This window comes from Corythoichthys intestinalis, chromosome 7, assembly GCF_030265065.1.
Source record: "Corythoichthys intestinalis isolate RoL2023-P3 chromosome 7, ASM3026506v1, whole genome shotgun sequence".
Lineage (NCBI taxonomy): Eukaryota > Metazoa > Chordata > Actinopteri > Syngnathiformes > Syngnathidae > Corythoichthys > Corythoichthys intestinalis.
Window position 1 is genome coordinate 12,360,477 of NC_080401.1, and position 25,796 is coordinate 12,386,272.

Sequence of the window (25,796 nt, forward strand, 5' to 3'; positions counted from 1 at the left end):
AATAGGCCACAATAATAAATGAAACCAGATTTATGTTAAATCAGCATCAGCTTTCGCTGTCAAATTGTGACACAACATAGAAAGCTAAGTTATACCAAGCAAACAATGGCACACATCAAAGAACATAAATTTAGTAAGCAATACAAAGCAAGGATAGCAACGGACTAGCGCAACATTGAGAAATGATAATGGCAGTGGGAAAAATGTATTTACTCTTTTCTGTAGCATTAAGTGTTCTCTATACAAAGATAAATCATTATTATTAAAATATGAAGGTAACTAGATTTTTCTTTTAAAAATGTGTACTGTATATATGACTAGATTTCATGTAATCAAAATTTGCTACATTTTTTTCTCCTAAGTCATTTTCATCTGATGTCGCAGACGGAAGAAATTCAGCATCTGGCAGGCCTCATAGGATCTCTTCAGTCGTCATCGCTGGACACCGCATAACTTGGGTCATCATATGACTCGACCCAGTCTCTCTTGACTTTGGGAAACTGGGGGGCGACTGACTTGCAACGCCTTTTTCATCGTGTTGAGGATTTCCGCCGCTTAATTTTTTATGTTTGGCTTCCTGGGGGAAAAAAAAAAAAAATCGCAGCAGCAGGAAAATATTGGACGAATCCTAATTTTAATTTAATAATTTTTAATAATAATTTCTTGGTGATCAAATAATAATAATGCCCCAGTCAAAGCAGCATCTATTTGATGCTATTGTTCCCTCTTCGAATAGGCAGACCTTGATGTTGATGCTGTAGTACAATAGTCATTGTTTTATTGAGATGTATTTGATACATTAGGGCCTGGCAGGTGGATTGTTTTATAAATAGGCTTTATATTTAACCTGTGACAGGTCAAAAACAACGAGCCAAGGACCTATTTGGTGCTGGGGGCATTTGACTTTACATAATACCTATTGATATAGTAATAAAATCACATGAGTAGATGACCTGTCAGCAAACCTATCTACTTATGACAGGGCAACAGCAACAACAAAAAATGTTGCACTTAAACAAACAGGAAGCAGGAATCCCCCTCGTTTATCAACAGAAGTGCATCAAATTTTAGAATCATAAAAGCCAGTAAGGGTCTCTACTTACGTCTTTGTAAAACCAAGGTTGCGTTGTTGTAAGTTTTCAAAGCTGTTGTCGCTGAAATGATGAAAACAATGAGCCTATTGGGGACCTGTATGCATGCTCACAAAAACGGTCCAAACCTTTGCAGGAGAAGTTTTTTTTTGGATCACTCATAGAGTCTCATGTCTTCCTGTGAGCAATTCATCGCTACACATCGAGATGGCATGACAAATCTCGCGAGTATAACCCAGAAAATGTTTGCAATATATGGCAAGGATAGCGTGGTGCTATATTTCCGTGTTCAGAGTGGTGGCGAGGCTCCCTGGAAGTTACGTCATCAGGTAGCGGTTGGCAGGGCGGCGCGTCCCTCGCTGCTAGGGTGTTGCTATGGCCATAACTCAAAAACTATGCGGTCAATTTTTTTTTTTGTTTTTTTTTTTTTATGTGACTTTTTGACACAGCGAATGATGCATTTAATACAATTCAACTGAGTAAATCACTCAAGAGCGAAATCCCAAAAGCCCTTCAATTGCCCTTTAACAACACTGCTCACTACACTCTGTGTTGTGTGATCACACGTGATCACTTTGCATGCCAAGTAGCTGTCGCTATTGGCCTTCTACAGACCAATGAGAGCGGGCTAATAGCGACTCTTAACCAATGCCGGGGCAGATTTTTCATATGGAAGAAAAACAAACCTGTATAAGAAAATGTCTGCGGTCTGGGAATATTTTGGCATCGAAACTCCGTCGAGTACAATGGCTGCATGCAAGATTTGCGGCCTAAAAGTTTCAAGAGGTAGAGTTAAATCGGATAGTTTCAATACCTCGAACCTGATGAAACATTTGAAGATGAAACATGTGGACGAACACAATGAGTTTGAGGCTGCAACAGCAGCAACTTCTACCAAGAGAAAGGGGGCTGGACCACAGCAACAAACTCTGGTCAGTTCACTTCTTCTACTCTACTTTTATTGTCTTTTACTGAAAGAAATACCACAGTAATTTGAGACCTGTTTCCAAAGTGCTGTAGAAATAAGCAAAGCAAGCTAAGCTAAGTGGCTGTGTGTTTTTCTGTCAGAGAGAGAAAGACTCACTCGTGCGCTGCTTGCATTTGTGCGTTGCTATAAAGATGGAGTTGAGTTATGTTGCTGCTGTTGCTCAGGAAGGAAGGCTGATTGAGAAACAGGATGCTGTGGTCAATTATTATTAGATCATTATTATTATTTGTCACCCATACCAGGTATGCAATAAAAAGTTCTACCGGATTCACTTTATATTAGTCTTTTTCCTGTTTCACAAAGGTAAGCAGCATCCTCACAAAGCCATGATAGCCATGATTTCACATCCAAGTATGTAGCTCTTCATATAAACAGTATATATCTACTGTATTATATATAATTTCAAACGAAGTGGTATCGGAATGGTATCGGTATCAGCCGATTACTGCACAGCCAGGTATCGGTGCCAAAAATGGTATCGGAGCAACACTAAAATATATTCAAATACGTATTCTTGTGAGTGTCCTTTTCTTTCTTTCTCATAGTTTGGCCTTAATATTTTGTTATACTGTAGTTTTCATTAGTTTGGATGAGCACTGCAACATGTTCCGGGAACGGAGTCATAAGCCTCATCAACCATTGTGACAGGTTTGCATAAAGAAATGAATTGGCTGGCTCTCTGGCACGTTCAAAAAATCTTGTAACAGAGCACGCTCATGAAGCGGAATTCCATTTTTGTCATCGGGCAAGAAGGATAGAAAAAATTTTTGAAAAAACATCAGCTCTAATGGACAGTGTAAACAAAAGACGAATCCATTTAAATAAATAAATTGATAAATAAACGTGCAGAATTGCTCTACATGAACATGAACGGAAAACAACAACAGGGCCATTCTTATTTTGCCAATTCAGGTCAATGGCAGCTCTAGGGTAGAATATGTTCTTTAGCCATTTTGTTCACTTCAGGGTCATAGGGTGCTGGAGCCTATCTCAGCTGACTTCACCAGTCGGTTACAGGGCAGGCCATTCGCACTCACATTAACATCATCACTAAGCAGGAATTGAGCCTACAGCTGCCTGTGTCAAATTCAGGCCAATATACCAGCTACACTATCAGTCTTCTTCTTGAACTTCTTCTCCTTCTTGAACTTGACTTTCCTGCTAACTTCTTGGCAATTTTTGCCAGTTTTGCATCTCTGTTTTGACATATTCATTATTGTAGTTTTAGAATTCTGCATTAAATACTTAACTGTTATTAATCAGTCGTCCACTCTAGACACTTTAAAGACTATGACTGCAGCATTGTCACAAATATGTATCATAATTACCGCACTACTGGTCACTTTGTATTTATTGCATGATGACTCTTTGCATCCTTTACCCAGCATTGTCCAATAATGGTACTTACATTGCTAAATGGTTCACTGTACATATAAATAACATGTCCTAAATGTACTTTGTTTTTGTTATAGTCTATCTACTAGAAATAAGTGAAATTATCTGCCAGTGCTTCAAGTAAATTTTACTCTCTTCGATTTCTTGAAATAAGAAAAATAGCTGTCCGAAGATAAGCTTAACAGCCTTATTTTAAGCAATAAATTAGAATATTTAATCTTTTAATAAACTTTGAAAAGTCAAATGTTCTTAACTCAAGAATAGATATTTTCAAAACATTCATTGCAAGCAATTTTTTCTTGATTTAGGTGAAAAATAACCAACTACTAGATGTGTGGGCTGAATAAGAACAAATTGTGATACTTACGGTACTTATATTTATTTCAAGTAAGTGGAATGATCTGACACACTAATCTGTTAACTAGTCTCTAAGACTCAAAACAATACGGAGAACATTATTTGACTAGATTAAAAAAAAAAATCTGATTAACAAATTATAAATTTGCAATGTACACAACAGTGGCTAAAAAACATACACACAAACAAACAACTCTTCTGTTTTGAACATACTTGGGTAATCAAGATGACTCTGACAGACTTCCAGGTGTTTCTAATAGATTCTACAAAATGTAAAATAATACACCTTTGTATTGGAGCTCAACATAATGCAAACCGAATTACAATGATGTGTCCATGAGCACACAACATCCATCACTCAGCATCCTGCCACAGGAAAGGATTTGGCAGTGACAGGGAATGAGGGTCTGCAGCATTTTACCTGGCAGTGCGGCATATCCAAACACTACTCTGAATATTGTTTTATTTGTTTCCAAAATATATATCAAAAATCTTATAGCTGCTGTTCAGCATACTCTGCTTGCCCAATTTTGTTTCCCATCTGTTTTGCAAACCAAATGCAGTCAGCCAAGTGATCAATGTTCTCTTCCTCTAACTTTTTATCGCAACATCTGCTGCACGATTCCTGGAGCTTTGGGCAGGTCATTTGGCTGGATAATACAGTATGTGATTTCTCCAATACTGCTAGCTCCTGGAAGACCTCACCATGCCCACTTGCATTAATCTTTCATTTTCAAGATTCTACCTCTTTTTAAGGCCTTTTCAGGGAGCTGCAACACACCCACTGGCATATGTTGCAATTAGAAAAAGCCGAAGTAGCGGGTGAGCAGTTTTTGCAAAAATATTGTCAGGTTCAGGTGGCCCATTCAATATTTGTATTTTAACACAGTTAAAGTGATTCATCGCCTTTTGACATTTTCACACATTAGTTATTCTGCTAATGAATATATTCATATGTGCTTTTTTTCTTAATTATTTCTACTATAAAAAGAAAGAAAGAAAAAACAGCAACAGGTACAAATTGTTTAAAACTGTAGCTGCAGTGACTGAGTTATAAATTGTTGTTTGTTGAATTCTTTCAGTCTCAAGCAATCCATTGTGAACAACTCCAGATAAAACTGAGGGGTTACCGTAAAAGATGCAGAGGTCTTCCTAGCCTAAATGGTGATCTGAGCAATGGTACCTCTCCACAAACAAAAGACTGTATTGGTTGAAAAGTTTAAACATAATAGTTATTAAGAATTTAAGCAAAGAAACTATGTTATACAGACAATTTGAAGTGCACAGTCGAGCATGAATTTGGAAGATCATTTATGTACAGAGAGAAAATAACTGGTCCTACAATATCTGTGGGACACCTGTGGTACACTCCCAATAGAGCGATTTGGCACCGTTGACCACAACACATTACATTCTAGTCTAGAGATATGATAGCAAGGTAATGTGGCGGGAACCACTGAATGTTTAAACGACAGATGTGTGCGTCGGTATGAGTCTGTCTTTATCTTAGGCAGAGTTTGACTTTGGTGGCAGGGAGCGGAAAACATTTTGGTAACCCCGAAACACGGTGTCAGCAATAAAATTAACTTACAAGATTTATGCTCGGTTAGTAGATCATCCTAGTTATGTGTGTGCGTGTGTGTGGTGTGTGTGTGTGTGTGTGTGTGTGTGTGTGTGTGTGTGTGTGTGTGTGTGTGTGTGTGTGTGTGTGTGTGCATTCCTGCATAAGCGCGCGTGTTTTTCCGTGGAGAAGTAACACCAATGTTTGCGTTCCGCGGAGATATCCAATTTAATTACAAGTTTTTCCAATCCCTCACACCCTCGCAAAACGAATCCTCACTGTGGTGAGTTTGAAAATGGCGGTTGGCCAAACAGGAGACTGCATTCTTTTTGACTGAATATCCCAGCCAGCAATACATCATCATACATTGGAAATGAGCGTTTTTTGTTTCCCATCATTTTTGAGGGGAATTCTAAATCAGGCTGCTTAGGACAGTTATGCTTTTGGCCAAGGACCCCGTCAATTGTATATGGTATGCCCGGGTGTGGCTCTGTTGTACAATTAGCGTCTTAAGTGGGACAAACTGAAACTCCGCTCACCATTTTGGCGGAGCGCTCCGGCGTTTCAAGGTCCACATCCTCAATTCTTGGTTCTCGCTCAATAATTGTTGTCGCTTTTGAAAGCTTAGGTTTGTTTTTTGTTGTTGTCTTCTTCTTGTTTTTTCTATCCTGAGGTGGTTTTGGCTAAGCAAAGCAAATGACCGTCTTTAAGGTTCTAGTCACATTATCTGTTTGAAAATTTGTCTTGACCCATTATTTATTTATTTATTTATTTTTTGTTCATTTCATTTATTTTTTGTGGTTTGTTTTATTACTTTATAACTTTTATAGACAACATTTTACCGGCAAAGACAATTTTAAATTCATATACTGGATTGGAAAGTCAATTATATGCAATGACATTTTCGACTATGCTCCCCCTTGATCTCCACGTATGGTCTATGCCTGTTTATCATATTGGCATCAAGATCGTCATTATCCTTAGCTTTAAAGCTGTTTAGTGAACTAATAATCTGGCACTTGTGCTTTAGTTATCTCATCTCCAGTGACAATTGGCTGCACCTCATCCATTGACGTTGTTAGGCTTATTTTAGGAAGGCTTCAGCCCCCTGAAATATTCTTAAGCCCCCCATAAATAATTTGGTTAAAAAAAAAACATTACAAAAAATGCTTCACTATACAGTTGCCAGAATATTAGTAATATGATCATAAATCTGCCAGGTTTCCCCTCACTTCATAGAGTAAGGTTAAAAAAAACCTTCAGTATGTCGTTATCCAATCCATTCCATTTGTTCATATAGAGAATTTCCATATCACTGAAATGCACTCCTTTTACCACTATCTTTGGGGTGTCTTCCCTCTGGAGTATCAGCTGTGTTTCTGTCTTTACGCATAGAAGAGTACAGGAGTAGAGCTCATTCACGTATGATTATCATCAGTGGTTAGTCATAATAATACACTAATAATCATCATCACTCCACCACCTTTATTGACCTGTAGGAGTCAGAGCAGAGTGATAGAGCGATTTGCCACCATTAAAAATGACGGGATTCTTTGATGCTTCCATCTACCAAGTAAATTGTAATTGAATAAATAATCAGTCTTTGTTAGCCATTTGTGAAGTTTTGTGCTTGTACGCTAAATTGACTTACGTCCCGTGGGGAGTAGTGACTTAGTGGCCCCCCCATATATCACCACACAATCTTACTTTTCAGCTTTGGGCCCCCAAAGGGGTAGCATCAACACGACATCAGTCCGTCTAATTTCTATAACAGCTGACCCTCTTAAGGCTCGTGGTGAGCTGGAGATTATCCCATATGACTTTGGGCAAAAGGCAGACAGCTCCTTGCTTGCTAATCAATACATATAGAGACAGCACTCACACTCAGTTTCAAACCAACACAGAGTCTAAAGTGAACAGACGGTGCCTGCATCCTAGTCAGGCAAATGAGCCACAACACGATCAGTATCATACTGTAATTGTCTGTTTATTCACTGTACACACAGTGTGGAAGCGAATTCAGTGAGTGAAGTGTATTTTATTTATTGCAAAGTGTTGACATCTTCCTAATTTTATAATTGATAATGCAGTTAAAAGTAATGTCACAATTATTGCATGAATAAGCTTTTATGTATAGTTTACCTCGAAATGTGATAAAATGTATCCTGAAACTGTGCATGTAGTCACATGATGAGTCATTGGTAGGAAGAAGCAGCTTTTCAAGTTGGGCAGTTCAGATGAAGCCAGCTCATGTGGAAGCAAGACAGGGTTGTTTTTTTTGCCAGCACCACGGCAGATCACTGCAGTACATAGACAGACTACCTTCTTTCTTTTTATTTTCATTTAAAAGTTTGAAGGCAAAGTCGTCCTGTTGTGAGTGTCTCCTGCATCAAGACTCATCGTTTGCCTGGCTTCAAAGTGCTTGTTTGGTATATCAGACCAACACACAGTAAAAGCATTGTCCCAGCTCATTCACACGTTACAATTTCCAGACTGTACAAGGCATAAGAATGCATAAACTGTAATGTAACCATCTGCCTGTATATTCACATAAGAATATAATGTTAACATATACAGTGTATCACATAAGTAAGTACACCCCTCGCATTTCTGCAGATGTTTAAGTATATCGTTTCATGAGACAACACTGACAAAATGACACTATGACACAATGAAAATTAGTCTGTGTGCAACTTACTGCATATAATAAAGTTAATTAATTTTTCGCTCAAAATAACTCAAAATATAGCCGTTAATATCTAAACCCCTGGACACAAAAGTGACTACACCACTTAGAAACTACGTACATCCCTAATTGTTCAAAATTGAGTACTGCTTGTCATTTTCCCTCCAAAATGTCATGTGACTCGTTACAGGAGTACTGCCAGCATTGCTGCAGAGATTGAAGAGGTGGGGGGTCAGCCTGTTAGTGCTCAGACCATACTCTCCCACTCACTTAATCAAATTGGTGTGCATGGCTGTCACCCCAGGAGGAAGCCTCTTCTGAAGACGGTACACAAGAAAGCCCGCAAACAGTTTGATGAAGACATGTCAACAAAGCACATGGATTACTGGAACCATGTCCTATGGTCTGATGAGACGGGCGGGTATTCACAAAATGCAATGAAGTGCAAGCATCTTGTTCACTGCAAATTTATAACGTCTTGATAAGATTATTATTATTATTTTTTTTTAATCTAGTCAAATAATGTTCTCCAAAGTGTTTTGGGTGTTAAAGACTAGTTAACAGATTAATTGTAAGAATATTCAATTTTAAATTAATATTACATGTTTTTCTTATTAAGTGCATACTGTACATCTAAATTTTCACCTATATCAAGAAAAATTTGCTTTCAAATCATGTTTTAAACAATATCTTTCTTAAATTAAGAACATTTCTGACCCCCCCCCTTAAAATAACAAACACTCTAATATAACTTAAACAAATCATTTCATCTCAAGCTCACGAACATCTCAAACTTATTATTTCAAAACAAGTAACAAATAAGATATTTTAATTTTAGAAAACAAGTGTTTCAAGTATATTTTACAATTTAACGGAATTATTCTGTTGCTTAGAATGAGTGATTTTTTTAATAGGTTTAATTAGATATGTTCCTGAAAATTTGTTTTTTTTTTTTGCTTGACCTCAGCAACATTTTGCTTCGAGTGAGTGTTTGATATTTTTTAAAAGATTAAACATACTTGATTTATTGCTTAATATAGGTGATTAAGTCTTTTTCTTTTAAATATTTTTAGTTTCCTCAATTTGCTGCTGGGAAGAAGTAATTTTTGCTTATTATACACGCAATAGTACTTAAAATGAGTGTTTAAAGCTTTTTTTAAGATTTAAATAATAAGTCTGTCAAGTTCATTTTAAGCTTAATGAAAGCCGAGCTATTTTTCTTATTTCAAGAAGTCTGAGTAAAATTTACTTTAAGCACTGGCAGACAAATCCACTTATTTCTAGTAGATTAACACTGAAAACAAGGAAATTTAACTACCGTAATTTTCGGACCATAAGTCGCAGTTTTTTTCATAGTTTGGCTGGGGGTGCGACTTATACTTAGGAGCAACTTATCTGTGAAATTATTAACACATCATGATATCATTTCGCATGTTATTTTGTTGTTTTGGAGTGACACTGATGGTTTGGTAAACTTGTTAGCATGTTCTTTATGCTATAGTTATCAGAATAACTCTTAATAGCTATGGCCACGTTCGCGTTCTGCCTTTGGCAATGTGTGTTCAATGATATTATTGACTTTTTTATATTGAAATTCATGATTTTAGTTTGTGGCGCTTTCACTCCCACGTGGGGGCGCACTCGTACTTGTTCACGTCAAAGGGAGGGCTCACATGCCAGAAGAAGACGGACAGCTACGCAGCTCTGAGTGAGTGGGCGAGTTAGCGAGAGAGAAGCACGGCTGCGAACCTACGTTCATTGTTTATGCTTGTAAAATATCTCTACAGAGGCAACGACTGTGTGTATCATCTTTTCTGTTGTTGTTGTGTGTTTTCCATCCACGATCGTACACTTAGAGCCAGTTGTGTGGTTGTTTGAACGATGTGCTAATGCTAGCGAACGCATGCTAACCGTTTGTGTCATTGCTGTAATAGCACCTAATTATCATTTATTTACATTGATGCGAACCTGTTTGGTATCGAGGACGAAACTGATTCAGCATATTATACAGAAGTCCAGCATCGTCATTTGGGTGTTTAGCTCGCTGTATAGCCAGGACTGGGCTGTAACATCCTGGTGAGGACAGTATATTCGCATTTCGTTGTTCATGCATCATGTAACATCATACTGTACACTTAACCAGCATGTTGGTCTCTATTGCATTTTTATATGAAATTGCCTCTCAAGATGACATATCTGTTCTATGTGTTCGATTTTATCAAGTAAATTTGCCCCAAAAATGCGACTTATACTCCGGTGCGACTTATATATATATTTTTTTCTCTTCATTGGGCATTTTATGGCTGGTGCGACCTATACTCAGGTGCGACTTGTAGTCCGAAAAATACGGAAGTTTTAAGGAGGTATGTTTTTGCAGTGTTGGTGTTACGTGCCAGAGGCACCATTACGAACAGAAAAATGGTGCCGTAACAGATGTACATTAAAAAAAAAAAAAAGTAAATATCTGTCAATTTGTATTACTGGAATGTCTGCTTAAACAAATGTTAAGCCATTTGTTTTTTTTTGTTTTGTTTTTAAACTGTCTACTGTAAAGTTGAGATACAGGGGTTGGACAAAATAATGGAAACACCTTAAAAAAATCAACAAAAACTAATTTAATATGGTGTAGGCCCGCCTCTTGCTGCAATTACAGCCTCAATTCTCCGAGGTATTGATTCATACAACTTGAGAATTGTTTCCAAAAGAATTTTAAGCCATTCTTCAGTTGAAATACCTTCTATTTTAGAGACAATGGTGGTGGTAATCAACGTCTTAATTGAATCTCTAAAACTGACCATAAATGCATAATAATGTTGATGTATGGGAATTGTGCCGGCCATACGAGATGCTCAACTTGATTAGAATGTTCCTCATGCCAATCTTTAACAATTATGTTAATTGACTATGATGTCAAAATGTTAGCTGTTTCCATTATTGTGTCCCACCCCTGTAGTTTTTAATGTACTGTAATATAATACTCATGTTTTTTTGTCATGTTAACTTGTGTCGTCTGTAACAAGTATTATTTTGTGCCTCTTGTTGCTAAAGATGTATTGAACATACCCATATGCTAGTTAACGTTGGACAGATTTGAATTGAAAGAGCCAATTATACCAAGGATGTCAGAGAACAATAACAACAACACCCAATTTCTGTTTCAGAGCACGAAAAGAGTGATCAATATCACCTAATATAATGAGTTGGTGGTCGATTGAGTTTTCCTTTCATCAGTCTGTCCACTTGCTGTTTGTATGGAATGTCGCAGAGGAGTGGCCCCTAGTGGATCATGTTGATGAATTGGGCTTCACTTTCTTCAATCCAGGTGGCCATGCCGTCAATATGCATGAAAAAAAATCTAATAGCCTGCTGTCAGCACTAAATGACGGTCAACCAACCTGCCACTATCGGCTTGTTGTGTATAGGCTCGTACGTGACAGGACAACTTCCAGTCTTGCTTTTTAAGTGTACATAAGTGGTACCGGGGCAGAACTTTCAGGGGGTTCAGACGCAGGCATTAATGGGAAGTGGTTGGGCGAGGAGAGGGTCAAAAACAAACTGAAGATGATGCGTGTGGCTATCGTGTTTAAGTGTCAAAATATCATTGCCAGCACCCCCTCCCCTCCATCCATTTAAAACATATGTGTAATTAAAATGAAAATTATGTATAAGCAACACAACAACACAATGTACCAAAAGAGTGTTAGTTACTGAAAGAACTTTAGTAGAATGGTGAAGGGATCACTGAATTAGGTGAATTCATCAGGGAGGGAAAGTAATTATTTTATTCCCGCCACAACATGACATACTGCACCAGCACAACAGCTTCTTTTATTTTATATTAAATAAGTTTCATTCAGTCCTACTGTCTTGATGACTATGTATTTGGTCAATACCAAAAGTTCATCTCAATACTTTGTTATGTACCCTTTGCTGGCAATAACGGAGGCCAAACGTTTTCTATAGCTCTTCACAAGCTTCACAAGCTAGTCTCCAGATCTCAACCGCTTTTTGGTATCGACCAAATCCTGTTTTTCCACCATGATTTGCAAATAAATTCTTTAAAAATCAAACAATGTGATTTTCGGTATTTTTTTTTTTCCACATTCTGTCTCTCGTGGTTGAGGTTTACCCATGTTGACAATTACAGGCCTCTCTAATATTTTCAAGTGGGAGAACTTGCACAATTAGTGGTTGACTAAATACTTATTTGCCCCACTGTAGGTATTTCAACTTACCAGTTTTTTTTTTTTTAGGTTTTTTTTGTATGTCTTTAAGACTGCTAGAAGTGAGAAATAAGATGCCATCCCTAACTTTGACACTGATTAAGGAGGGAAGGAAGGAAAACTTGTTTCCATAACGACCGGCTGAGTTCCTGAGAATCTTGATGCGTGGAAAAGCAATAAAGTAGAACTGAACAATGCCTTAAATGTATTTGGTGGAGATGAAACTATCCAACAATGGAAAGATAGATATTGCTGCTGAAAGTGCTGGTCAGTGTATCCCAATACTGCATTATCAATCAGAGTCATTAGGCTTTTTGTGGTCTTTAATACTCTTTTTAAGTCGTGGTATGATTAGTTACGGTTCATGTACCGTGTCATGTGCTCACCAAACTTTGTGGCTATTGTTGTATGATTTTTATTCATATCATGGGATATTTACATCAAAAGATATTAACTGATAACACTTTATTTGACAGCGGCATCATACGACTGTTATAAGACCAAATGAACCACCATGAAGCTTTGAACCAATTGGCTGCAAAGCTTTGGCCATTACTGCTCCCTAGTGGGAGACAGTCAACCTCTGCTGCCACCTACTGTCAACACTGTTGTTGTCCACCATGACTCCTAGCATGCATTGCAGTGCTACAGATGTAAATGACTATCAAAATTCATATTCTGTGCTCATTATTTCTTCAGTTACTGTTCAAGTTGTTTCATTAATTGCTAGTTATGGCATTTGGTAACACTTTATTAGACAGTGGCACTGTCATTAGACAATCATAAATATGACATGACACTGTCATGAGCATGAATGAATACTTATTACAGATGTCATTTAGTGTTATCCAGCAAATTACCTCACTTTTGAATAGGTGTAAAAGATCCGAGCTGGACATAAATGGAGTTCGTGACATAATTTGCGAGGTGACACTTAATTACATCTGTCATAAGCATTCAGTAATGTCCATGATAGTATCATGTCATAATTATGACGGTCTTACGACACCGATGTCAAATAAAGTGTTACCTATTAACACAAATAAATCAACAAATAATCCGCACTAGACTATAAGCAGCAGGATTCGATATGAAGGAAAAAAGTAGCGGCTTTTAGTCCGGAAATTACAGAGAGATAGTGAATATATAGGCAAAAGGATCCTAGATTTCTATATGCAACACAGGAAGTCTAGAGAACGAGGTAAGAGGAGGTTTATGGATGCAGTGAAGAGGACATGAAGGTAGTTGGTGTGAGAGCAAAGGATGCAGAGGTGGAACATTATTGCTTAAAAATATAAGAAATTGTAATGCCGTGTATTACTTCATACTCTTTGCTGAAAGAAATAAGTTATATTACTGGTTATATTAGTAATTTTTTAAAATATTTAATCCAAAATTGCCTGAGACGGACAAGATGGAGAAGGACAACAGAAAAAGACTGAGTGTTCTTTAGTCTTTATTACGTCCGTGTTGGAGGCGGGGCTCTTTACTCAAAAGGTGCTGGTAATACACTACACATATAAGTACGTTGCTGTTACAACATGCCATATAATGGAAAGTGACATTTTTTTACAGCTAACTACAGCCTCATAGCTGCTTAACGTAACGGGTGGCAGTTTGCACTCCACATAGCCTTCAAACAGTGAGGTGTTCACCGGCCAGTTTGGGTTATTAGCAGGGGTGACAGTGGCTTGAATTTCTTGCCAGAGCACCCTGACATAAAGGTCGCCACGGAGACAGATGAAATATATATATATATGTATATATATATAAATTATTTTTCTTTTTTTTAGGGGGTGGGGGGCAAACGTCCTAAAACCACAGAAATGCAAAGAAAACTGCTTTTGGCAGTTATACCAATTACATACACTAGAACACAACAGGTTTTACACAGACATTAGCCTACTGGATTACACTTCTTGTAACAAGGCTTACACAAGAAACTGATTTTCATTTTAAATTGAATTTTTTTTTAAGATGTGCAAAATAACAAATAAAAACACCATGCAGTAAACCTAACCTCCATCTCCTAATTTTTATTTTCCCTTACTTCCTCGCATCTAAATGCAAAACCTCAATTATAACTACTTAAGGACATAGGATGTACAGTACGGTACTTTAAAATTGACACGTCAAGAAAGCCTGCAAACAGTTTGCTGATGACCATAGCACATAGTTTCAGTAATCCATGTGCTTTCCTGTTAGTGCTCAGACCATACTCTCGCACTCACTCAATCAAATTGGTGTGCATGGCTGTCACCCCACACAGCAAAATCATGAGTGTTAATTCAACTCGGATAGAGTTCAAATCAACACTTTTTCGGAGTTTATATAATTCTCACGGATTTTGAGTTAAAGTTACACTTTGGAAAGTGTAAATATTTTAACTCATTAATCGTATTAAATATCTGACACTGTCAGTGTTGTCCAATAACACATGAAAGTGTACTTTTAACACTATATTGTGTTACTCCTTTTCACTATGAGTGTTAATTTTTAACATTTATTGTGTTGTTTTGTGACACATAAAAGTGCATTTTTAAGACTGATTTTTTTTTTTCTTCCAATAAGAGTGTTACCATTAAAAATTATTTGGGATGATGTTAATATTTTTTCATGAGTGGGGGACCCATGCACAGAGAGTACCCTGTTATACCCTATTGCTGCGCATGCGAGAGGGAACAGTGACTTTGCGTTCCTTAAGAAAGCATAGAAGTCAGGCTTACTTATATCGGTTATTCAACCAAACACATGCACCCCACCTATTTACAGACAAGACTACTTACAGTCGTGGTGTCACTCCACCCACAAGTCTTTGCACCTGCTTTGTTTTCTGACACATGCATTTAAACTGGGTGTGGCTGATTAACTCTGCTAGGAGTATATTTAACTCTGCAAGGGTTGTCGATGTTCAACTCACTTAATTGACACCATGCCAAGTGCGATTTTAACATTGCTAGTGTTAAAACAACACCCAAATCAACACCGATCAACTCAAAATTATTTACACCAAAACATCAACTCTAAAGATTTTGCTGTGCAGGAGGAAGCCTCTTCTAAAGACGGTACACAAGAAAGCCCGCAAACAGTTTGCTGATGACATGTCTACAAAGCACATGGATTACTGGAACCGTGTCCTATGGTCTGATGAGACGGGCGGGCTTTCTTGTGTACCGTCTTCAGAAGAGGGTTCCTCCTGGGGTGAAAGGCATGCACACCAATTTGATGTAAAGTGCGGCGTATGGTCTGAGCACTAACAGGCTGACCCCCCCACCTCTTGAATCTCTGCAGCAATGCTGACAGCACTCCTGTAACAAATCACATGACATTTTGGAGGGAAAATGACAAGCAGTACTCAATGTGGACATTTAGGGATGTCCACATTGGACAAGGGACTTTTGTTGCCAGGGGTTTGGATATTAATGGCTATATTTTGAGTTATTTTGAGGGGAAAATAAATTCACTCTATTATATAAGCTGCACATAGACTACTTTTCATTGTGTCAAAGTGTCATTTTGTCAGTGTTGTCCCATGAAAAGATATATATGCTTCAGTATCTGCAGAAATGCGAGGGGTGTACTCACTTTTGTGATACAATGTAGATTGTCTTCAGATATGTTGTAATGATAGAATAGACCCTAAAATTATTAAAAGAATTATTTTAATAAAGTTCAGACGAACATTTATTCCTTTTCACTTGCTGAATGTGCCGTTCCACTTTTTTTCCCCTCAAACGCACATTTGATTGGCTGATGACAATCCCCCCCCCACCCCACCACACAGACAAATACACCCTCACACAGCCCCGTCAGATTGATATCGCAAACATGCCGCCTACTCCACCCCTTTCGAAGAAGAGGGATATTAGAAGGGTTTTTCAGCCGCAGAAGCCACTGTAAGTAATGTATAAAGACGTATTGTAGAGGTGGGGAAAAAAAACAAATTTTGTTACTGAAAGTCCGACCTGTGTCAGAGTTAGCATAACATTAAATTGTCTAAACTTGCTAACCTGCAAAACTATTGCAGTCTAGCCAACCTCCACTAGGAACAACGAAGCCAAGATAGCTGTCCCTCTTTTGGATCATTGTTTGCATTATGTGCATTACGGTAATGCAACGCGGTGGCTTCAAAGTGCAAGTCCTTTCATTCAAAAAAAGAGGAGCTATCCAAAAATGGGTACACTTCAGGTGGACACTGACATGAACATGAACTGACATTAAAAAAATATCTGTTAAATGAAATCACACATCAGAATTTCATGAGAGTACTTTGGTTCAAGTCTTTGGGTAGTCTAGTTTGCCTCAGATGTAGATCGGTCCTTGGATATTATTGACTTTTTTTCATTAATATTTTTCCTTAAATCACTCCACAAAACTTTAATTGAGTCTAGGGGTGCTCCAGTGTCCCCCAAAAGTGCACCCATTCTTGGATAGCTCCCCATTTTTTTTTTTAATAAAGGGACTTGCACTTCAAAATGTTTCTTTAGTAAATTTTGAAAACAAAGGTTTTGATCGAATGTTGCATCACCTGAAACTTGAAAGTTAGTAAAAGTTGATACAGATTTATTTTGCACTGATTATTTAGCCTATCAATTAATTAGGTTCATATTTGTGAGAAATGTAGCTCTGACCCCGGTTCAATAATCTGTTAGGTCTTATTAATGTCCTGTCCCCAGCAAAACATGTACGTGCAGGTTATGCTGTTACAGTGGGGGAAATAAGTATTTAGTCAACCACCAATTGTGCTTCTCCTACTTGAAAAGATTAGAGAGGCCTGTAATTGTCAACATGGGTAAACCTCAACCATGAGAGACAGAATGTGGAAGAAAAAAAAAAACTGAAAGTCAAATTGTTTGATTTTTAAAGAATTTATTTCCAAATTAGAGTGGAAAATAAGTATTTGGTCACATACAAACAAGCAAGATTTCTGGCTGTAAAAGAGGTCTGACTTCTTCTAACGAGATCTAACTAGGCTCCACTCGTTACCTGTATAAATGGCATGTATTTTAACTCATTATCTTTATAGAAGACACCTGTCCACAATCTCAGTCAGGCACACTCCAAATTCCATTATGGCTGAGACCAAAGAGCTGTTGAAAGACATCAGAGATCTCCTTTGATCTGGGGCTCCATGATAGATCTCACCCCGTGGCGTCAAAACTGATAACAAAAACGGTGAGCAAAAATCCCAGAACCACACAAGGGGACCTAGTGAATGGCCTACAGAGAGCTGGGACCATAGTAACAAAGGCTACTATTAGTTACACAATGCACCGCCAGGGACTCAAATCCTGCACTGCCAGACGTGTCCCTCTGCTGAAGAAAGTACACGTCCAGGCCCGTCTGCGGTTCGCTACAGAGCATTTGGATGATCCAGAAGAGGACTGGGAGAATGTGGTATGGTCAGATGAAACCAAAATAGAACTTTTTGGTAGAAACACAGGTTCTCGTGTTTGGAGGAGAAAGAATACTGAATTGCATCCGAAGAACACCATACCCACTGTGAAGCATGGGGGTGGAAACATCATGCTTTGGGGCTGTTTTTCTACAAATGGACCAGGACGAATGATCTGTGTAAAGGAAAGAATGAATGGGGCCATGTATCGAGAGATTTTGAGTGAAAATCTCCTTTCATCAGCAAGGGCGTTGAAGATGAGACGTGGCTGTGTCTTTCAGCATGACAATGATCCCAAACACACAGCCAGGGCAACAAAGGAGTGGCTTTGTAAGAAGGATTTCAAGGTCCTGGAGTCTCCAGATCTCAACCCCATAGAAAATCTGTGGAGGGAGTTTAAGGTCCGTGTTGCCCAACGACAGCCCCAAAACATCACTGCTCTAGAGGAGATCTGCCCCAAAACATCACTGCTCTAGAGGAGATCAAAATACCAGCAACAGTGTGTGAAAAGCTTGTAAAGAGTTACAGAAAACGTTTGGCCTCCGTTATTGCCAACAAAGGGTACATAACAAAGTATTGAGATAAACTTTTGGTATTGACCAAATTTTCCACCATGATTTGCAAATAAATTAATTAAAAATCAAACAATGTGATTTTTTTGTTTTTTTTCCCACATTCTGTCTCTCATGGTTGAGGTTTACACATGTTGACAATTACAGGCCTCACTAATATTTTTAAGTGTGAGAACTTGCACAATTAGTGGTAGACCAAATACTTATTTGACCCACTGTATATCGTCCCTATTAATGTTGAGACCAAACCTTCGCCCTTGCCTGAAAGTGGCTACTGTGAGTCGTGCCATTCCCCACCATAGCTGAAATTGATCCATATTTGGTGGGTTGGCAGCTGTAAATGTCAAGCTCTGGTAGGAAGCATAAGGTACAAAAACAGAAATACAGCAGTGCTTACATATTTTTACCTGCTTTGATCCGATTTGAGAATTGGCACGCAAAAACAAATACCAAAATCAAAAGTGATATCCCTATAGCTAGTCATGGTCAATTGGGAAAAGTTGATTATTTATAATTGAGTCTTAGAGGCACTAGAGGCATTAGTCTCGAGGCACTGACAAACCATCTATCTGTTTTTGGCATTTACGAGCGACATCCAGATGGAAGGTCGAAATCCTCATAAAGTGGATGATCAAGACAATTAAAGAATACATTGGGCCTTATTTATTACCCCCGAAATATATGTTCTGAAGCAGGACTCATTGCAGCCAGCTATACAAGTATAACTCCATTTACCATTTACCATTACAACACAGTAAAAGCCGCTTCACCAAGTTTTGAAGAACGAGTAAACCAATCAAAATCATTAAGAAAAAAAAAAAACTTAGGTTGACTACAACACTACAATTTACACATATACAGGTAAAAATATCTCTCCCAACAAGCTGTTTCCCCAAACTAGAGGTCTATTGTAGCACCAACATTGACCTGGGAGGTATCATGATGTCACAAATCAACAAGAATGCCAGGAAAATGACCAAGAAGAAACAGTAGATAAAGAAACAGAACAGGACAGAGGGAAAAAAAGCCATTTTCACATTACAGATAAGAGTGCTCCACGCACCATTGAACAACCAATTAATTGTCTATGTGTTGTGAGGGCTCACCTATAGAAGGCCATCTAAAATCACTTTTTGATGACATCGAACTGATTATTCAATAGCAGTGGGATTCACAAAGTGATTTCTGAAGGTAAACTGCAATAGACTGGCCAGCGGGAAAACCATCGATGCTAAGCAACCACCTGCCAATATGGGCAAGCTTGCATCAGAGCACTTTTACACCTATGCCCTGTCTGATGTTGAATAACAAAAACACAGAATCAGTGTTCAAGATCATTTTTAGTAGATTTTGGGCTGTTACATCTGTTACATCACATCTTAGATAGGTAACCCATAAAATTCACACCTAAGTACAATTATGTTTTAACTAAACCTAAGATGATTTTGTTCTTTTCTGGCAAAATAACTAAATAAATAAATAAATAAATATTAACAGACATGGTCGGAAAGAGTGAGAGTAAAATATAATAAAACCATAATGGTGAGAAAGACACTTTATGTAGTTCAGGAGCAAGTCACTTCACAAATTCACAAGAGAAAAACTCACACAAGAGCTAGGTGTTAGCAAGGTAAACAATTCCAACAAGGTGCAAACAGTGTGCAAAAACTTTAAAAGGTCAAATACCAGGAAAGGCAAGACAGCACAAATGAACTGAAGTTTTACCATCCTGAAGGTATTGTTCCTCTGGAGCCATATTGTACTCAAAGACCTGTGTTGTTATTTTTGTGAGTTTTTTCTGTCTCTGCCCTCTACAAATAATGAAATGTAAGAGAGCAGGATTGACATCAGGCAGTTCTGTTTGAATGTAGAATGCCCATAACTACCATAGTTAAGAAAACCATAGTTAAGAAAACCTCATTAATGAAGGGCCATATCTTTTTCATGCATCACTGTTTTTACCAGCACACTTTTACGGGTCAGACAACAACTATAGTATAAATGACCTTCAAGCTAAAAACAGATGCTCAAAATATTTAAGTATGCAGATGGGAAATTTCTTAGGCCTCTGATAATGGAGAAAATATGTTGTAATGTTTACACTTTTTCTCAATTGTTCTGGTTTCTCAGATCAGGCTTGCAATTCTCAAAACTACTTGTTCACTCGTCACAACATCGCATCACTTGTGCAAATAATAAAAAAAAAAAAAAACAGTTTCTCATTCCTTTGAGCAAGTTGTAGATATTTTTGCGCATCCACGCTAATGATTTTGTACAATTCTCTGCTGTTTCCTACATTATCAGTTGCATCCGCCATGATGGTCAAAATGGATGATCATGGGTCTCTATTGAATAGTCTCACCACCGACAACATTTAGTTATTACTTAATTGCATAAGTCTTTATATGCAAAATCCATGAGCATGTTGTCGGAATATGTCAACATGTGTGTGCTTTTTTCTAAGCATTTTTGTTACTTGTTTTATGTAACTTATTTTAACCTGACAAAATTTGTGATAGTTTGGGACAATGTGGGTTTCCACCACTCCAACACAATCAGGGAATGCTTTGCAACCCACAGCAGAATGGTAATGGAGTTCCTCCCACCATATTCCCCATTCCTCAATCGAATAGAAGAATTTTTCTCCACATGGAGAGGGCAAGTGTATGATCGTCAGCCTCATACTCTGATGACTCTTCTGGATGCCATTAATGCAGCATGCAATGACATCACAGCAGATTCAGATAAGGCATTCAAGAAGATTCTTTCCACGCTGTATAGCAAGGGAGGATATCCATTGTAATATGGATGAAAATGTGTGGCCCAACAGGGAGGAATGTCAAGATGTGTAGAAAGAATGGGGGAAAAAATCCCGACATGTGGAACTCAAAGTTTAGTTGTGCCGATTATCTTATGTTCACATTCCTAATTTTGATATATTTTTTAAAATTTGTGATACTCAGTGCTGTCTTTTGCTTTCTGTATCGCAGTGACATGGTCAGGAAATTGTATAAACAGTAAAAGTGTAAACTGAATTTGTCCAGTCTCAGCAATCAATCACTCACAAAGGTGTAACTTGCAATTTTCATCAAAACTTACTTAAACTATCTTCAGCATCAGAGCCTTTCACCAGAGTAACTGTACAGTTGAGAGCATGGCTAAGCCATCTGACTGTCTTGTCTGTACACAATAAAACAAGGACTTGTCATTCAGCCAGCACTGACATGTTCATTGACGCAGAAAATTAATTTGGAGCTATAGACTAAGCATTTTGCACAAAAATACTGGCTTTTGCAGGTCATCCATGTTGTTTTGCTACTTGTGCGACATGTTGTGAGGATTGAACAAGTAGTTTTGAGAATTTCAATTCTGATCTGAGAAACGTACCAAAGCAATTGAGAAAAACAGTAAACACACAAAAAAAGATGACACCGCTAACGAGCTAAAATATTAATGGCATTGATAAAGGGGAAGCCAATTCCTGGAAATACTGGCTTTTATTTAGAGGTTTCTCCACTATTACACATAAAAAAATGAGATCTGGAGTATTTTTTTGTTAAGCAAGATTCTTTCCGCTGGGGTGCGGCTCAAGTCCACGCAACGACCCAAAGTGCAAGACTCAGTTTGAGGGTCAATCCTGTATCATGGAAATTTTCTGAAATGTACAAATACCTTGCAAATCCAGTTGGAAATAACGTAGCTCCTCAAACCATTACTGACAATGGAAGCCTCTCACAGGACTTTTAAGTAACTTGACATGTATTCCTGCTGTTTTGCATAAGACTCCGGCACCTTAATTTTTTTTTCCAAGCCAAATGCAAGTGATCTGAAAAGGGGACTTGGGACCAGAGGGCAATGTAATGTCTTGATGAATATCCATAGTCTTCTATCAAGTCCACAGTCAACACAGCTGTCTACCAAGTAATTTTACAGCACTTCATATTTCATGATGCTTTTTGTAGACAAAGGGTTCATCTGAATTTTAGGGTGACCATATTTTGATTTCCCAAAATAAGGACACTCGGCCCGGCCTTGATATACTTAAATTTTACCCATAGTTCACTCAAAGATGCTTATCACTTTACTAGTTTTAAAGTTTGACTCCTCCGTTTGGATAGAAAATTCAGTTTTATAACAAAATAATAGCTATATAACCAAAGACACAAATTCAGATTCTCAAACGTTCCTCAACAGGCTTTATTATTCCTAAAACAATAAAACAATAATAACGTTTAAAAAAAAAAATAAAAAAAAAACTGAAGTAAAATAATGATTAAACAAAAAGTAATTCCTCTTCTGTATTAGCAAATCATCCTTGAACAAAATAATAGCTGTCTTTTCAATTCTTACTGTACAAATAAATAATCTGAAATAATTTTCTAAATCTTACCGCTTCTTTAGAAAATCCAGCTTTATTAAAAAGCTCTTTTTCTTTCCAGTGAAATAATGTAAATCAAACGTAGCCTTACAACAATACTCATTTAACACACACACACTCAAAAATGTCATTTTAGTCTTTAATTTTTTTGTTTTAGCACTTTGGGGGAGGACGGAACACTGCTCTGACGTCTGTTTTCTCTGTTACTGACACAGCAGAACCAACCAGTGGGCACACGTCACAGGCATCAGAGTTTCGTAATATTCTGTGCAAAGCGTCAGTAAATTACATCACACGCTAATTACTCACGTGAAAAATAATGAATACCAGACATTTTCACGAATTTATAAAACCCCGCCGGACATCCTGGACACAGTGTAGAAGTGGACATGTCCAGGCAAAAGAGGACGTTTGGTCACCCTACTTAATTGTAAAACAAGGGTTTTCAATTTATAAAATTGTTTAAAGTTATTTCATGTGTGTGTGTTTTAGTAATCCAATAAACTTAATATAATCAGAAAACTCTTTTGGAGGGCTTTTTAGTTTTGCTGATTTGGCAGCCCACAGAGCTCCACCTGAACAGGGCTGTTTGGAAGCATTTTCAGCCCACTGAGGAGAGCCTTCTTGGAGATTTTTTGGCTGACTCGGCAGCCGGCACCCTGCTGAGCTCTGCCTGGCCATAGGGCTGCTTTGCCGCATCCCCATATGGTCCGATATGAGGCTGTTTTATAATTTGTCCCCAAAAAGCTTTGAAGACTGCTAATGATAATTTCCACCGTTTCCTTCATTGTTCAGAACAGATACAGAAAGGTGTGCGAAGATTGAAAGAGAACAGAAGGCAAAATAAAAGGAAAGGTCTGCAATTACAATAACGAACACTGGCAAGAAGATTCACAGTGGACGTCTGCGCTTGATGTAATAGAATATGTAATTTGAGGGAGCATTTTTACTTTACACACATGGCACATTTGCACAGAATTAAGATCCCCTGCATCCTACGCAATTATTACAAATCACCTAAGGTCCACAAAATAATACCAATCCCGTGGGAATTGGGCTATAGAAGCAAACAAGTGATTCTTAAACCAATGCAACATTGTTCCATTTGGCTGACTGAAGTTGCTGTAATTGTATACACTGATTTCAAAACAATTTCCTAATTGAAAAACAGTCATGAAATATTTTTTTGCAAGTTTTTCCTCCTTTATCTGCATATTCATATTGCTTCACTGACGCCTTCCTCACAAAACTGTGATAAACAATTCTTGAGTACTGTTGTGCTTCTGCCAGGGAGCGAAAACTTTTCAGGTCATGACCTCTGAAAATGAAGTATTATTCTCAATAGATGGTAATTTTTCATCTAGAACATAACTGTGAACAATTATAACTGTTTATGTGATTAAAGTCTTAATAAATCTATGAATAAGGATTTTTCAAATGATATTTGTCAGTGAAAGTGAAGAAAAATGAAAGAGGTTTTAGCAGTCATTACAAAACCTGAACTTGTGGCTAATGAAAACCCTCTGATATGTGTGTTGAATTCAGCTCACATTGATCTTTAGGGAATAAATGGTGAAACTTACTGAATGTATCATAACGCTAGTTGAGCATGGAGGGTGGGTTGAATCAGTCAGACAGCCATGGGGAATTGAAAGTACAGTGAAGCATGAACTAAATTATTAGGGTCAACGGCTCCCAACAGGAGGGAGGTGAGAGCTAAAAACCTGCAAGCGTACTGTACAAAGGCCTGCAGCTGTGACTGACAAGCAGTTTTGCAATTCCACTGGTGCTTTTCTGTGCTTTTACTTGATTGAAGAGAACTAAGACATTCTATTATTTAATGCTTCAAATGATTTGAAATATTTAAATAAAAAACTGTGGGCACAGTTTAACTCTTGAGTATTTTGTTGTTCGACTTGCTAATATTTAAATGAGTGTTAAAGTGATGGACTTCTGTTTTTGGGGGGGGAAAAAAAAAAAAATGTCTGCTAAAGTATCAATAAAAGCTTTGTTTAAATGTGATACAATATTTACCGTAACGTATTACACATACACAGCAAATGAAGATGTATCATGTTGTACTGCAGCCTGTTTTTTTTTTATAGATACGAGTGCACAGTGTGCATCACTTGAAGAAGCCAGAACCATTATAGGAAATTAATTGAAATTACCGTCAGTAATGAGGCAGCTTCTCATTTGTGGTTTCTACATTTAATATTGCCCCAGGATATTGCCCTGCAATTTCCTAGATTTTAAAAACTTTGCATTACTTCTCAGTAGAAACAGTGAAAAGGGACAAGAAATACAATTTTACCCGCTTTATAGGCCTACGCATCTGTATAAAAAATGAACACACTTGTATGACACAGCACAATGCCACAAATGGCAGTACATCCAATCGACTTCACAAGCACAGACTACGAATATCCACAACAGCCCATGACCTCAGACACCAACAGCTGCTGCAACAAATTTGTATAAACAAACAATTTCAGCATAAAGTGTCTGAAATCATCTCAGGAAAGCTCTGATTGCTCATCGTTTTCATTGGGGGTTTCCAGGTTTATCTCCGTGATTGACTTGAGAAAGCGAATGCTTACATTCGATGGCATCTGTAACACTGCAGAGATGGTCTTTTCACGACTGAAACCTCGGTTTTCATTGTTCAGAATAGATAGCAGGCAGCGTGTGGCGTCATGTGGCTGCAATGGCGCCACCAGGGGGTGGCCACGCCCCCCCACCCCCTATAAATTTGTTTGCCACCCCAATCACCAGTATAATGTCAGATTGTAGCAGCCGTGGAACTCAAAATGTTGACTGGACTGATATGGATAGCTGACATTAAATCATTAGCCAACCAAACCAAAGAATATAATTCTTGCAAGATTTTAAGTGGCGCCATTTGCCCACCCCTAAGAAAAATTTCTGGAGGCACCACCGTATGGCTGAGATTTGCTGATGTCGTGGTTGTGAATCACGTGACCCTACTGTGGCTGTGTATGGATAGTGTATATACCGTATTTTTCAGACTATAAGTCGCACCTGAGTATAAGTCGCACCAGCCAAAAAATGCGCAATGAAAAGGAAAAAAACATATGGCGGAAAACACTCAGGTTACTTAAAGTTCCGCTCTGAGACCCCCAATTTGGC

At 37.9% G+C, this 25,796-nt stretch overlaps 1 protein-coding gene across 1 annotated transcript in view; it reads right to left on the reverse strand.

The window, feature by feature from the left end:
- The window catches only part of ncbp2 (nuclear cap binding protein subunit 2), a 61,085-nt gene that overhangs the window by 19,842 nt on the left and 15,447 nt on the right, over positions 1-25,796 (reverse strand). The window lies entirely within an intron of this gene.